Source organism: Trichechus manatus, unplaced genomic scaffold, assembly GCF_000243295.1.
Source record: "Trichechus manatus latirostris isolate Lorelei unplaced genomic scaffold, TriManLat1.0 scaffold00049, whole genome shotgun sequence".
NCBI lineage: Eukaryota > Metazoa > Chordata > Mammalia > Sirenia > Trichechidae > Trichechus > Trichechus manatus.
The window spans coordinates 12,893,479-12,907,577 of NW_004443985.1; the positions used below are offsets into that span (position 1 = coordinate 12,893,479).

General features: G+C 46.8%; 1 protein-coding gene across 1 annotated transcript in view; it reads right to left on the reverse strand.

Annotated features, from left to right (window-relative positions):
• The window catches only part of LRRC3B (leucine rich repeat containing 3B), a 92,095-nt gene extending 83,607 nt beyond the window's left edge, over window positions 1-8,488 (reverse strand). The window contains exon 1 of the mRNA XM_004377370.3: window positions 8,322-8,488. The gene's annotated coding sequence lies outside the window, so the exon portion shown is untranslated. The remainder of the gene's footprint in view (window positions 1-8,321) is intronic.
• Window positions 8,489-14,099: the final 5,611 nt, after the last annotated feature.

Sequence of the window (14,099 nt, forward strand, 5' to 3'; positions counted from 1 at the left end):
CAGTTGTGTTAGTAAGGCAGGACTGGATCTACAAGACTGGATTGTGTCCTGAGGCAATCTCTTGAGATATAAAAGATAGAAGTGAGCAGTGAGACAGGGGGACCTCATACCATCAAGAAAGCAGCACCGGGAGCAGAGTGCATCCTTTGGACTGGGGTCCCTGCGCCGAGAAGCTCCTAGTCTGGGGGAACACTGAAGAGAAGAAGGCCGACAGAGAGAAATAGCCTTCCCCTGGAGCGGATGCCCTGAATTTGGACTTTTAGCCTACTTTGACTATGAGGAAATGGCAGCACTAGATAACTAAGACAATGGCCTAGCCAAGTTGACACACATTTTTGGGGGACACAATTCAATCCATAACACATAGTATCTGCTCAGCTGAACAAATCTCTAACAAGCCATGCCGGTCCCTCTTCTGTGCGCCTGCTCGTGTGGCTCCCTCATCCTGGAATGCCCTTACTGTCTTGTCAGTTTGGTGGCTATAAGTAACCATCTTTCAGGAGTCGGTTCAAATGTCTCTGGCTCCATGAAGCCAATTCTGTTATCTTTGAAAGAACTAACCGGGCTTCATTTCATTCAGGGCTCTTGAACATTTTCTTGCCCTTGTTTTCTTGAACCTCTTTTTATATGCACATTTTCAGTGCCAGGCACACAGTAGGCAACCAATATAGTTGTGATCTATGTTAATAACAAAGACTTAAATGGTACTTACATGTGCCAGGCACTGTTCAAAGCACCTTCTACATGTTAAGTCATTCAGTCCTCACAACAACCTATTATTATACCCTTTTTACATAGAGAAAACTGAGGCGCAGTGACAGTTAGGAAATTTTCCCAGAGTCACTCGCCCAGGTAGTGGCAAGTGGCAGAACAGGAATTAGAACCCTGTCTGGCTATCTTGGAATGGACGAGTGAATGGGAAGGTGGATGGAGAGTTAAATAGAAGGAATGGGGAGGCGGGGGGAGAAGAAAGGAAAGACAGACAAAGGTAGGGAGGGACAGATGAACTGTCAAGAATAAGGAATGGCAAATGAAGAGAAGTGTGAAAGAGCATTTTCTGTTTGTAGGAATACAAATCTTTTGGTTGGGTAGAGGGAGTGGTGTGTTCTGGTAAATTTTAACAACCTGTTCTCTGGGATAAAAAGAAACTGCTGCTTTGTTGTGTATGCCAATTTCTGTGGTGTAAATGCTTCTGCCACAGCTGATTTCAGGCTACCAACATGATGTCACTGAATGCAGAGTTGGAAGGAAATGTGGGCAATCACCAGTATTGGCCAGCACTAGCACTCCAAGGCCTAGGCTATGCTGAGGGAAATGACGACGAAGAGGCAGGCAGCAGTGGGTGACGAAGGACCTTTTAAAATGTGGTAAAGATGTCATCCTCCTATATGTAACCAGGAGTAACTTAAAGGTTTTTAGCAAGGAGTGACATGATCGTATGTTCCGAAGCGATGGACACAAGATGGGCAAACAGTCAGAATTTTAGGAACCCCCCTCCTCCATCTGTCGTATATCTTGGCCTTGAACTGCAATTTAGCATTTCATTTCATTATGAATGGAGGCCACAAACCTCTAATGTAGCAGCAGTATCAGTGATTTTGTCACCAATATAAATTGGATAGTTATATATCACAAAACAGTTACTGTAGGTATCACAATATACGTACTCATCTACTTCACAATTATGGTAGCCATCCGACTGACCACTAGATGTTGTTATATATGCATCACCTGAAAGCACACACATTAATAAGTCACAATGGTTTCTCATACACACACACATACACACCAGATGAATATTGGTAATTATTTCAATAAAATTAGTTTCTATTATAATCTTATGTATTTTACCAGACTGCCAAAGAGGCTGGTGACATAAATAAGGTTAAGAGCCCTTGGTGTAGTGATTCAGAAGCTATGTTAATGAGAGAGTGTGGGGATCTGAGAAAGTCACCATGTCCTCTGGTGGAGAAATTATTTAGGTACAGCCTTTTTCTGCGGACATCTCTTCTTTTTCACGTCTTTTATCGCTCCCATTAGCATTCTTTGTCTTCTATCTCTTTGTGCCTTTTTTCTTATCCTTCAGTTGAGGTTTACTATCAAATATAGTAAACTTTAGTCTTAGTCTTCCTGTGCCGATTGCTGGGTTCCTTTCGGGTGGTTTCTTTTTCCTTGCAGCCTTGTAGCTTCTTAGCTTCCTTTCTCTCCCATCTCCACCCTTCTCTGCTCTTTTCTGTTGCCTTGGGCTTGGTCCTTCTGATCTGGCCAGCTATGAAGCCATCCCCGCTTCTTGGATTTTGCAGCGCATGTTTTGGGCACTGAGAATCTACACTATACCTTCCATCTGGGAATGTTACGCATTTTTGGTTTGTAACAAATGTTTCCAAGAAGGAATTAAAAAATAGACTGTCCACCCCAATAAACGACTACAAAACACTCCATGACATGAGGCCACATAGCTTTGCAAACCCAAGTTTAAATATAATTGTAGAAACAGTGGCAAGCATCCCTGAGTGACGATCCCTGATGACCAGACTTGCAGGGAAGGTCAGCAGACTGGACCAGGAGTCCTCTCAGTGTGTAAATTCCCAGTGAAGCAGCAGGAAAGCAGACTGCTCGGTCACCCCTAAGTGGGTAAGCTCTCAGTAAGCACTCCTAGCCAGTGACTGCTGCCCTAAATCACAGCTGAGGTTAGTCCCGGGAAAAGCCACTGCGACCTCATGACCTTTGTGCTTTCGCTTTGGACAAATGTAGACATTGCACCTTTATTCTGGCCCCTCACCAAGGGAAATATTTGCCCTGAGACTGCAGTCTCTTCCAGTAAGGTACTGAATATTTATATGCAAACCAAAATTTCTATCAACGATCCAAAAAAGGGTGGAAGGAAATAAAGAAAGAAAGAGAAAAAAAGAAAAAGAAAGCTGCGTTTGAAAAAACACTTATTGCTTTGTCAAGTATTACTCCATGGTTGAGAATGAGTCACAATAATTTACTTTTTATAATATTCAATTTTATTCTACTTCTAATAAAATGGCATTGAAAATCCCCTTTTAAAAGCTGTCTGAAAGTGTAGTGACAGTTGTGCTGGACAAGCATTAACATAAAAAGTAGCTTAGAGGCCTTAGGATAAAAGAAAATAATAAATTTCATTCATCTGTTTGTTTATCCTCTTAAAGAAGAGAAGTCTGCATTTAATCGGTGTTTCTTTTTCCAATGTTTCTTTTAAAATCTTTAAAAATAAATACATGATCCTTACTACTAACTGGAAGCCCTGGTGACGTAGTGTGGTTAAGAGTTCAGCTGCTAACCAAAAGGTCGGCAGTTCGAATCCACCAGGTGCTCCTTGGAAACCCTACAGGGCAGTTCTATTCACTTACCACCTTTGGGAAAATAGTGTGTCCCAAGCCTGCCAGCTGTTAAGAAAATTCCAGGCTTCATTATTATCTGAAATGGCCATTTCACATGCCATGTTGAGATGTACTAAAGCATGTATACAACCACTTGCCGATCAAAGCTCATCAAAGTTGCATCTGCCGATAAAGCCAACAGTAAACGTATTAATCTCATGGATTATTCAAATCCAAAATAGATTAAGGCGTTGTCTTTTTATTTAAAATAAAAATCCATGAGGGTAAAGTTCTCAGGTTCTACGCTGGTCTTTGCTTGCTTTTCTCTCTCTCAACATATTCTGCAAATTCTTTCCAAAGAACCTTACTACTTGGCTTCTTGTTATTAAAAATAGGTCAAGGTCAGATGCGTGGGTTTTTGACTTTCTATTTTTTAAAATATCTAACCCAAAATGAGAATTGTAACTCTTATTCTATATTGTATGGGTATATTTAATCATCGTGTTCTGAATAAAAAAGCTTTCATTTTTTCTAATGCTTTGTCCCAGAACACATTGCTCAACAGCAATCGTTGGTCTAAATCTCAACAAACTCCTATTTGCATGGCTAAAGATAAATGCACAGACAAAGAATTGTCCCAGCAGAAGTGTTGCTTCGGTCCTTTAACACCACACCACACGCAAGCCATGGTAAAGTAAGAAAAAGGGATGCAGACAACATAAATAGGATCAGGATACAGCTAAATTCCCTATGATCCCTGAGAAGGCTAGGAATTGAAAACTCGGAGGTCTGCCCAGGTCCCAGCAGATTCTCCTTCCTATGGTTCCTACGTAGAGACCCAGTCTTTTGGATTTTGTCAAACGTGATTTGAATGTCACATCTTTTTTTTTTTCCTGCCATGATCCAGCTAAACTGGTGTCCCACCTTCAGAAGGTTACCTTTTTGGAATGGTCTGATTTTCAATGGCTCTCCATGAAGCATGGGGCAGCTGTGTATTTTTTTCTTCTTCTTACATAAAAACAATATTCATTTGCTCTTGGATTCTCTAGAAAGTGAAGGCTTCGCCTTGAGAGAACTGGGGACGACCCTGACACAGATGGCAGACTGAGGTGGTGGGTAGGGAAGGAAAAGAGGGAGAAGAGCATCTATTTCTGGCGGGAAAAGGCCCACACGGAAGCCGTCTGCCCCTTATCGGCAAGGGCCCCTAGTTAGCCAAACCTCTTCTCCATTCTCCTCCATCCCGTTCCTTTCCCGACAGCGCCACTCCCTTTTCCCTCACCTTTTCTTCTACCCCCAGTCACCACCTGAGGGCCTCTCTCTTGGCTTGTCAAAGCTTCAGGGATGGGTATCCTGTTCCTGGTTAAATAAAAGGCACCAAGTTTCCACCTACGGCCTGCAACTCTTTTCCAAATCCTCCTTCTGTTTCCCCCAGCTGACTTCTTGCTGGTTTGTCTCCAGGGGGAGGACGTCCCTATACTGTAGCTACCGCTACCTAGAAAGGCACCAGGTGTGCTTCAAAACCAGAATTCTGTTTTACAAGAATGCCTAGGAGTATGCGGAATCCCTAGGAAGCTAAGAAAGTTCTCTTTGATGAAGGGGCTCAGTGGAGGAGGAAGTAGCAAGGAACAATTTTTCCCCCTCTAAGCCCCAAGTATAAACACTAGAGAGATATTGTTTTTGCTCAGGTGTATATAAGCCTAAGGAGCCCTGGTGGTGCAAATGGTTAAGCACTCTGCTGTTAACCAAAAGGTTGGCTGTTTGAACCCAGCCAGCAGCTCCGCGGAAGAAAGACTTGGTGATCTGCTGCCAAGAAAACCCTATGGGGGCAGTTCTACTTTGTCACATGAGTTCGCTATGAGTCAAAAATGACTTGACAACACCCAACAACCAACAACAATACAGTTTAACCCAAAGATCAGACATCCAGGAGAAATCATACCAATTCATTTCATCATATTCAAAAGCGTTTTTCCATATACTATACTACGTTTTGGCTTATTTCACAGCACTTGGGACAGGGCTACTCAATTTGACCGGCATTTCAGAAACCCACTTAATCTTGTTTGGCATCATACAAAGATTTGCATGGCTAGTTAATTTTTGTTAATTGGAAGGCTTATAAATATTCTACAGCAATTTTTTTTTCTTTTTTGCAGGAGAGGCACATTTGTGGTGCTTTGTCCATTGTACCATAATGACTCTTTTTCTGGTTATCCTGATTGAGGTATTTATCGAGTATTAGCTAAAAGGTCTGTATTTTTAATTTAAAAAAAAAAAAAGACTTTTTTCCCCCTAATTAGTTTTAAGATGCTGAAAACCAGCAGCAGGGAACCTCGATATTTTTTATGAAGGGTCAGAAGGCAGTGGTTCTAGCACTAATTTTGTTATAAACTCTCTGAGTGGCCTTGGGCACGTCACTGAATCTCCTCTCTGCGCCTCAACTGGGAGCCATGATGCCTGACATCCCTTTCGTGCTAACCTTCTGGGGTTCCATCCCCAGAGAAGGACTCAACTGTAGCATACAGTTCCTCACTAAAACTGCCTCTGATTTTTTACCATAGAACAAACCTCTGCTCATATATGGATCCTTTCTTCAGTTTCTCTTCGCATTTGAAAACGAAATATCCACCAAAAGATTGGGAAAGTCCAATGCCAGCAGCCAGTTCCTAAGATTGCTTCCAGTACTAGCATTCCGTCATACCAAGGCACACCCCAACAGACTCCCAGGTAGGCAATACGCGTTGCCAGTCTCCCCAGTACTCCAACCACGAGGTGCCTAGGTGCGGGCTGGCACTAACAGTGTGTCCCTGGGGCCTGGGTAAAGGGTAAGGGGCCCCACTCATGCTTCCCTGTGGACAAAAGGTCTTTAGTACCAAATAAGGTTGAGAGCATGGGACACTCCCAGGGTTTTCTGCCCACCAGACTGACCCCCCACCCCATTAACTGGTTAGATGACTATAAGCAAGTAACTGAATTTCTTCATGGCTTAGTATCCCCATCTATAAAACAGGAAAAATAACTTTACCTACCTCTCCGAGTTATTGCAAGAATTAAAACTAAAATAACCCACGTAAAATATTCAGGATAGTGCCTAGCACGTAACAAGAACTCACTTAATGCTAGATGTGGTTAATATTTTTACTGCATGTCTTTCCAAGGTGAGGATTTGGAGTCTTCCTTCAAGGTTCCCAAGGGATATGTCCTAACCCGCCTCACATGCAAACGGAGGTGGCCTGAGCACAAATCCAGGTGATAAACATCAGAGAGAAAGGCGCTCTGGGGTATCAAAAGCCAAATCTCACGGAGGGAGGGACTTAAAGTCTGGGATCCTACCTCAGGTATCCGGGTAATTCCAAGAAGCCAGTGTTCTATCACCAGCGAGGCCTGGCTGTGAGGGTGGGGCCTTTCTGCTCAGAAGCTGCACCTGGAGCTCAGAGGGAATCCCCGTTCCCGCTCCTTGGGTCTCGGGAACTTGCCGCGGAGAGGCAGGCAGCTCCCTGCTCCGGGGGTGCCCGGTGGTGGGAGTGACCCACCTCGGGATTCCTCTCTGGAGCCCTGGCGAGCCGACGCCTCCTCCTGAAGGGTCTGGCCAAGGCGTGGGGCCCAAAAAGGGGGACTGCGCTGCGCTCTGCTCTCTCCGAGCTGGTGCAGGAAAGCAGGAGGCGTCTACTGGGCGCCTGCAGAGACAATTGTGTCCCTAGAAGCCTGCACGTGCGAGGTCTGAAAAGGGAGGCCCTCGAGGCTGTACAAGCTCCAGACACACGAAACCTACAAATGCTTTCCCTAAGGGACCAGCAGAAACAGGAATCGCACACCTAGCTAAAGCTGCCACTTGGAGAGGGGCGTGCACCTCCTCCGGGGAGAGAAGGGTTAAGCGCAGTGCTTCCCCCGCGTTGGGCAGCTCAGCGGGTTCCCAACCTTGGATAGAAGAGGCCTAGGGGCTGAAAGCGGGGGGCACACCCCGAAGGGCCCACTCTTTCTTCACAAAAGCAGTCTAGGCTTCCTTCCGCAAAAGGGCTTTTATTCCAGATTCTGGGGTGCAAAGGAGGAAGGACTCGTGCTTCCTGGATCCCCCAAAGGGTCTGGAACAACCAGAAAAATCTACCTGGGGACTGCAAGGTGGGCAGGCCCGCCTCCGCTCGGGGCCGGGGTCTCCGCTCACCGGCGCGCGTAACCCCTAGCTCTGCGTTTCGCCGCACGCCTTCCAGCTCTGCGCTCGGGAGCCTCTCCGGTGCAGCGTGGAGCTCCCCCACTCTCTCGCTCCGCCCAGGTGCGATTTGAGGAGGGCCAGGGGATGGGGGTTAAGGTGGCTCACACTGCAGCCCCTGCGCTCTCCTTCAACCCGTTTGGGACCTCAGTCTACCCTCCCTGCGCTGGGGACTCCCCCTACTCCGTAAACAAGCTACCTCCTCCGGGGGGCAGGAGTCCCCTTCCCACCCTGCGGCTGTGAAGACAGCCTTAACTCTGGAGCACCTAGCAGGGTTGGTGGGCGTGGGTCTAGGGGCCCGGCTGCGGAGATGGAAGTGGTGTACAAGAGGGTGCTGGAGAAGGGAAGGGAATATGGTCCTCTCAGCATCAAGAAAAGCACCCCTGATCTGACCACTCAGTCACCGCCCAGGTCGCCAACGCGCTCAGATTCTCGCGGGGAGGTTGGTTTGCTTCTGGGGAAGGACCTCACCCCATCCCAGGCACCCAGCAGCCTGCCTTCCCGAGTCCCACCTGGCTCCCGCATTCTAGGGCTTCTTTCCGCGTCCCCGCGCCTCCCCCATCTGTATTTACACACCCGAGACAGCGCCCTCCGGACTCAAATTCGTTTTCCTCCTCTCCAGATCACAGCTCTGGGACTCTGCCCTTCGCCCTCGTTAACCAAGCCTTTGCGTCCCTCATCGGTGGGCAGGTCTACCCCCAATCCCCAGCTCCCCCTTCCACTCCCACCGGCAACCTTTCCCTCCCCAAACCACTGACTACACCCACCAAGCTCTGCACTTGCAGTTCCCACGGCGCACAGCCGCAAGCCACTCCAAGGGTTTCATTACCAGAGTTGGGGGTGGCGTGTGCAAGGCTGGACCGACCCCCCGCTGCGCTGGACAGAGCTCCAGGGGTGCCCGCAGCCGTCCCCCACGTCCCACCTCTCCCATTTCACGTCCTTGGTTCCTACCCACCCCCTACAGGCAGAATGAGCATTGCTGGGTCCCAAACCCTCGCCTCTGGAGCAAGAGCTGCGGGGAGTGTAAAGTCGACTGGCAACAACACACAGAAACGGGCAGATGCATAAGGCAAGGGGGGCTGGGGGAAGGCAGCGCAGAACTAGACGTGCAACTTGCATCGCCACGGGCGAGCACCGCGGAGGAAGGGGGGTACGAAAGTTTGCAGACTATCGCACCGCAACCGGCTGCACGGCGAGCAAAGGGGGTCTACACCCGCACGCCAGGAGGGGTCTCTTCAGCGGTCTGCGCCAAGGGGACCAGCAGGGGTGGACAGATAGGGCTCAGAACTGGGATGACAGTCCCCCTCTACTTGTGCACGGAGGGGCGGCCTAGGCACCCGGATTGGGGGACGGTCCCGCGCTCTGCGAAAAGCAACAGGCGGCTGCACCTTACCTTACGCCAGGACCCGGCCGGCTGCTCCATGCTAGTGGCGCAGGGAGGAGGCGTTGGGTGCGTATGCCGGGGGGGTGTGCGCGCTGCCAGGGCTGCAGCGGCCGCTACCCCTGGCCGGCCGCAAGCCGGGATGCCCACCCCGAACCGGGCCAGGAGGGCGGGCTGGGATGCAGCGCGGGACGCGGCGGTGCGTGGCGTGGCTGGCGTCCTCGGGCGCCTCCACCGAGCGAGGGTGCGGCCCGGGGCGGCCGTGCGGGGCACAGCTTGGCTCCCGCTGCTGCGGCGGCCGCTGCAGACCCTGCGCCGGGCTCCGGAGCCCGGCAGGAGGAGGAGACAAAGACGTGAGCGAGGCGAAGCGCTGCTCGCCTAGATGTAGCCAGCTCAGTCACTGGAGGGGAATCGCCTCCAAACCCCGGCAGGGGATGAGGGAGGAGGGGCCAGGAGGCTGGGGACTGGAAAAGCAGCAGGGAACGAACGTGACGGTCAGCGCTCTGCCACTGCCTGGCCGGCGCTACCCTCTCGCTTCCCGGGTGGGGGGTCCGGAATGGGGAGAGGGCGCGGGGGCTGAGCCTTGCTGAGCCAGGAGGTGAGCCGAGGTGGGAGGGCTGGCTTCCTCCGCCGCCCCCGCCTTCCTTCCTCACACCCCCGGCACAGCTCACTTGCAGGATGCTACGGCCCCATTCTTTCTCCTGTTTTTTTAACTACTGAGATTTGAGGTGAATTAAGCTGGGAGAAAATGCGATAGGTCGATTGCCCTCTAATGGGGAGAAAGGCGGATGCTTAAAATGAATTCGACAAATGATGCCTATTGGGAGCTGGGCTCCGTGCTCGGCTCTTGTGGGGGAGATTGAATAAGGTGGGACGCCCGCTCTGAAGGCTCCACGACTAGATTTCAAAATCAGTTGCCTCTTCAGTTAGTTTCCCCAGCAGGTTTTGCCTTAGTCCTCTGCCTTGATCCCTGCCCTCAACCAAGTCAGTGTCCCTAGGCAAAAGAAGAAAGGAGAATTCCATTTTCCCTTCTCCGTCCAGGGATGACTTTGAAATGTGCAGCCGAAATGGAATCTACAGGCCTCTTATAAAGTGGTTTTGTTTTTTAAGGAGAAGGTAAGTTATTAATTTTAGTGATGTACTTATTTCATATTTTAATGATCAAATCTGCACCAGAAGCCAATTTGGGGCAAAAGAGCACGCCTCCCTCGCCTCTACAGCCGCTGCTGGGTAAACCCATACCCTTCAAAGCCCAGCTCAAATACCACCCTCTTCGGAAAGCCCTTTCTATTCTCCCTACCACCACCTCAAGCCGAATTAACCAGCCCTTCATCCCTTCTTCTCTTTGCTGTCACAGAGTCGTATTTGCCAATCACTTGCAGAACATCCATACTTACAGATTTCTATTGCTTTAGTTACCTGTAAGTATTCCCTCCTTTTTTTGTTTTGTTTTGTTTCTGCTACAATATCCTGTAGTGTTTGCCTCTAATGGGTAAACGAGGAATGTTTATCCAGTTGAAGGTCATTTCCTTTGGCAAGAATAGCTAAATCCCAGTGTCCCTAACATTAAAGTGACTTAGGGGTCAGGAAACTCATGAGTTTCTGGGGGTAGGGAACCAAATATAATCACACTCAGCCCCTTTGCCACGACCTGGCAATGCAAAAATATTTATTACATGTTTGTTTCTGCTGCCTCTGTTTGCTGAATTCCCAAAGCGAAAAAAGAAGCAGGCTGTTGAGCAACTGCATAGAGCAAGAGTTATGTATTCAGCTACCAACACCTAGAGCAAACCTATTCCAGGTGGACAGTGACCAAAAAATCTTTATCATTTTGTGACCTGTGTCAAGTATGTGGAAGGCCCGCCAAGGTTTCATTTCCAATGAGGCTTTCTTATTCTGGATGCGTTTTAGAACAGTTGGAGCAGTGTTTTCGTTGCTGAAAGGTGAAGAGATGTGCTCTGTAGTTTAGGAATGTTGAAAATCATTTTTTGTTTTCTGCCCCCACCTCCCATAAATTACCGAATGAATACCCCAAATCAGGAGTGCTCTATGACAAGGCTCCACAATGTGTAGGAGATTAGACAAAATACCTCCTAAGATGTATTTTGTTTTCTAAGATTTTTATGACTTGAAAGGTTGTAGTTTGAAGTTGTATTTATTCGTTTTTGTTTTTTAAATGAGGTTTTAGGAGCCAAACACAGGTACACACGGATGGCATGTGTGACGGTTGATTTTCTGTGTCAGCTTGGCCAGGCTATGGTGCCCAGTTGTTTGGCCAAACACTAGTCCAGATGCTGTTGTGAAATAGTTACGTGTGATGAAATCAGTTGGCCTTAAGTAAAGCAGATTGCCCTCCATGAAGTGGATGGTCCTCATCCAATCAGGTGAAGGCCTTAAGAGCAAAAAGGGAGGTTTCTTGAGAGACTATCCTGCCTCCAGACTATACATAAACATCTTGCTAAACTCCCCGACTCTTCCTGTCACCTGACCTACAGATTTCGGGACACAAGACTGCTGGAATTTCTAGACTGTTGCTTGACTTACAGATTTTAGACTTGTCAGTACCCACAATTGCGTGAACCAAGTCCTTAAAATAAATTTCTCTGTAGATAGCTATAGATACGTGAATATCTATATATAGATATACAAATTTGTTTTTATTGTTTTTATTTCTCTACCTAACCTTAAGACCAAGCCAGACCTGTTGCCGTCAAGTCAATTTCGATTCATTGTGATCCTATATGACAGAGTAGAACTGCCCCATAGGGTTTCCAAGGGGCACCTGGTGGATTTGAACTGCCGACATTTTGGTTAGCAGCCTGAGATCTTAACTACTGTGCCACCAGGGCTCAAACCTTAAGACAGTAGGTATATAATTTGGTATAATTTTTTTAAATGAAAATTTGGCATTAGTATTGCATAAAATTCTTGCATGCCATTGACCCAACAACTCTACTTCTAGAAATTCATCCTCAGAAAATAATTAAGGATGTACAAGATTGATCTACAAGGGTATTCATTGCAAATTTTCATGGAAAATTGAAAACACACAAAAGTGAACTCAAATGTCTAACAAGAGCAGAATAGTGAAATATTTTGTAAATATATACAATGGAGTAGTAGTCAGGTATTAAATGGTTCTGTAGGTGAATAGGTGAATGTCAGGAATGATGTTTATAATATATTTTAGTTGGAAAAATTCAGATGCACAAGATGAAGGGTAGAATAGTAAAAATTAAAATCTGGAGTTGACAAATCTATGTTCGAAGCCATGCTTTTCTATCTACTAGCTACCTGGTCTTAGATCTAAACCTCCAATTCCCCTACTGTATAATTGCGCTGATGTTATCTACCTCATAAAGTTGTTGTGAATTCTAAGTGAAATTTGATTTGTGAACCACTTAGTACAGTGCCTAGTACATAGTAAAATCTCAGTATGACTCCTTTTGGTGACAATTAAATGAATGAAGGTGAATTTAAGGTATAATACCTGTTTTTGTAAGAGAGAGAGGGAGGGAGGAAAGGAAGGAGGAAGGGGCGGGGGTGGGGGGAGAGAGAGATACTCCTGTCTAGAGGAATACTCTATTATTAATAGGTGGCACAGTGGTTAAGAGCTTGGCTGCTAACCAAAAGGTCAGTAGTTTGAATCCACCAGCCGCTCCATGGAAACCTTATGGGGCAGTTCTACTCTGTCCTTTAGGATTGCTATGAGTTGGAATTGACTCAACAGCAATAGGTTTGGTTTATCCCTTCTAATACTGGAATTACGGTTATCTTTTTTTTTCTTATTTTTTATTTCTTGTATAATAATCAAAAAAGTAATGAAATGTGTTTTTAATTTAGCCTTCTTTTAATTAAAATAACAAAAAGTATCTCACTATTGACATAGACAACCTCTAGACTTGGTTGCTTTCTGCTCTAGTTGATGCCTATAATCATCAACATGACTTGCTGACTGTTCTTGTCACCCAGGCTATACAAAGGACAAATAACAGGGCATAGAGTTTGTCACCTCCAGTATAAACTTAGATTTGTTTCGTAGCAACCAGAAGTCAAGTCCTACTCAATGAAATATGAAGAGCTGATTGGTGGCTGCTCCTGTCTTGTCTTGAGAGTCAATTAAAAAAAAAAAAAGAACAGGGAAGAGACAGCATCAGAAGCTGTTTGTAAGTTTGATTCGTGAATGAGAGAAGGAGGCTTCACATGGGAGGGCCATGAGATTTAGTGACCTTCACACCCACATTAGTAGCCCCTCAGGGACAGAGGTGTAGCTTTGTAAAACTTGGCCGTGTATATTGAAAATGTTCCAGCAATATGAAGCCGGATATCATTTACTAGAGTTGTCAATTAAACTTTCTTTGGCAAGAGGGATGCAAGCTTTTAAAATCATTGTGTTGCAGAAAGTTTTGCATATAAAGGAAATTCCTTGAACTTCAATTTTATTCCCTCTTTGAGATTCTGTTACAGAAATGGAAATGAATTCCTCTGAGACCAGGAGTAGAGTGGGGTGCCTGAAACCCTGCTGTCTAATGAATAAATGGAATCCAGGCACCAAACCAAAACCCAAACCTTCTGCCATCTAGTCAATTCCAGCTTACAGCGACCCTAGAGGACAGAATAGAACTGCCAATAGGGTTTCCAAAGCTGTAAATCTTTAGGGAAGTAGACTGCCACATCGTTCTCTCATGGAGCGGCTGGTGGGTTTGAACTGCTGACCTTTTGGTTAGCAGCCAAGCCCTTTAACCACTGCACCACCAGGGCTCCTTGAATCCAGGCAAGAAGATGTTAATATTATGAATTCTTTGTGGAAAGGTGTTCCAGCTAACTATTCTATATAATGAACCATCATAAAATTTCATAGCTTAAAATAACAACAATCACGTCTTTAGCCAGAATCTGAAATGTGGGCAAGGCTCAGTGGGGATGGTTTTCTCCTCTCCTCAGTTCAGCGTGAGGCTGCTGTATTCAGGAGGACCCACTTCCACACGGGCTCACTCACATGCCCAGCAGGCTGTGCTGGTCATTGGCTGAGTGTTCAGCAGGAGCTCAGGGTCAGGGACCTCAGTTTCTCTCCGCATGGATCTCTTCGCGTGGGTCTCTTCATAAGTTCTTGTAGACTTCTTCCCCAAGTGGTGATTGGGTTCACAGAGAGAACCCTAATAGG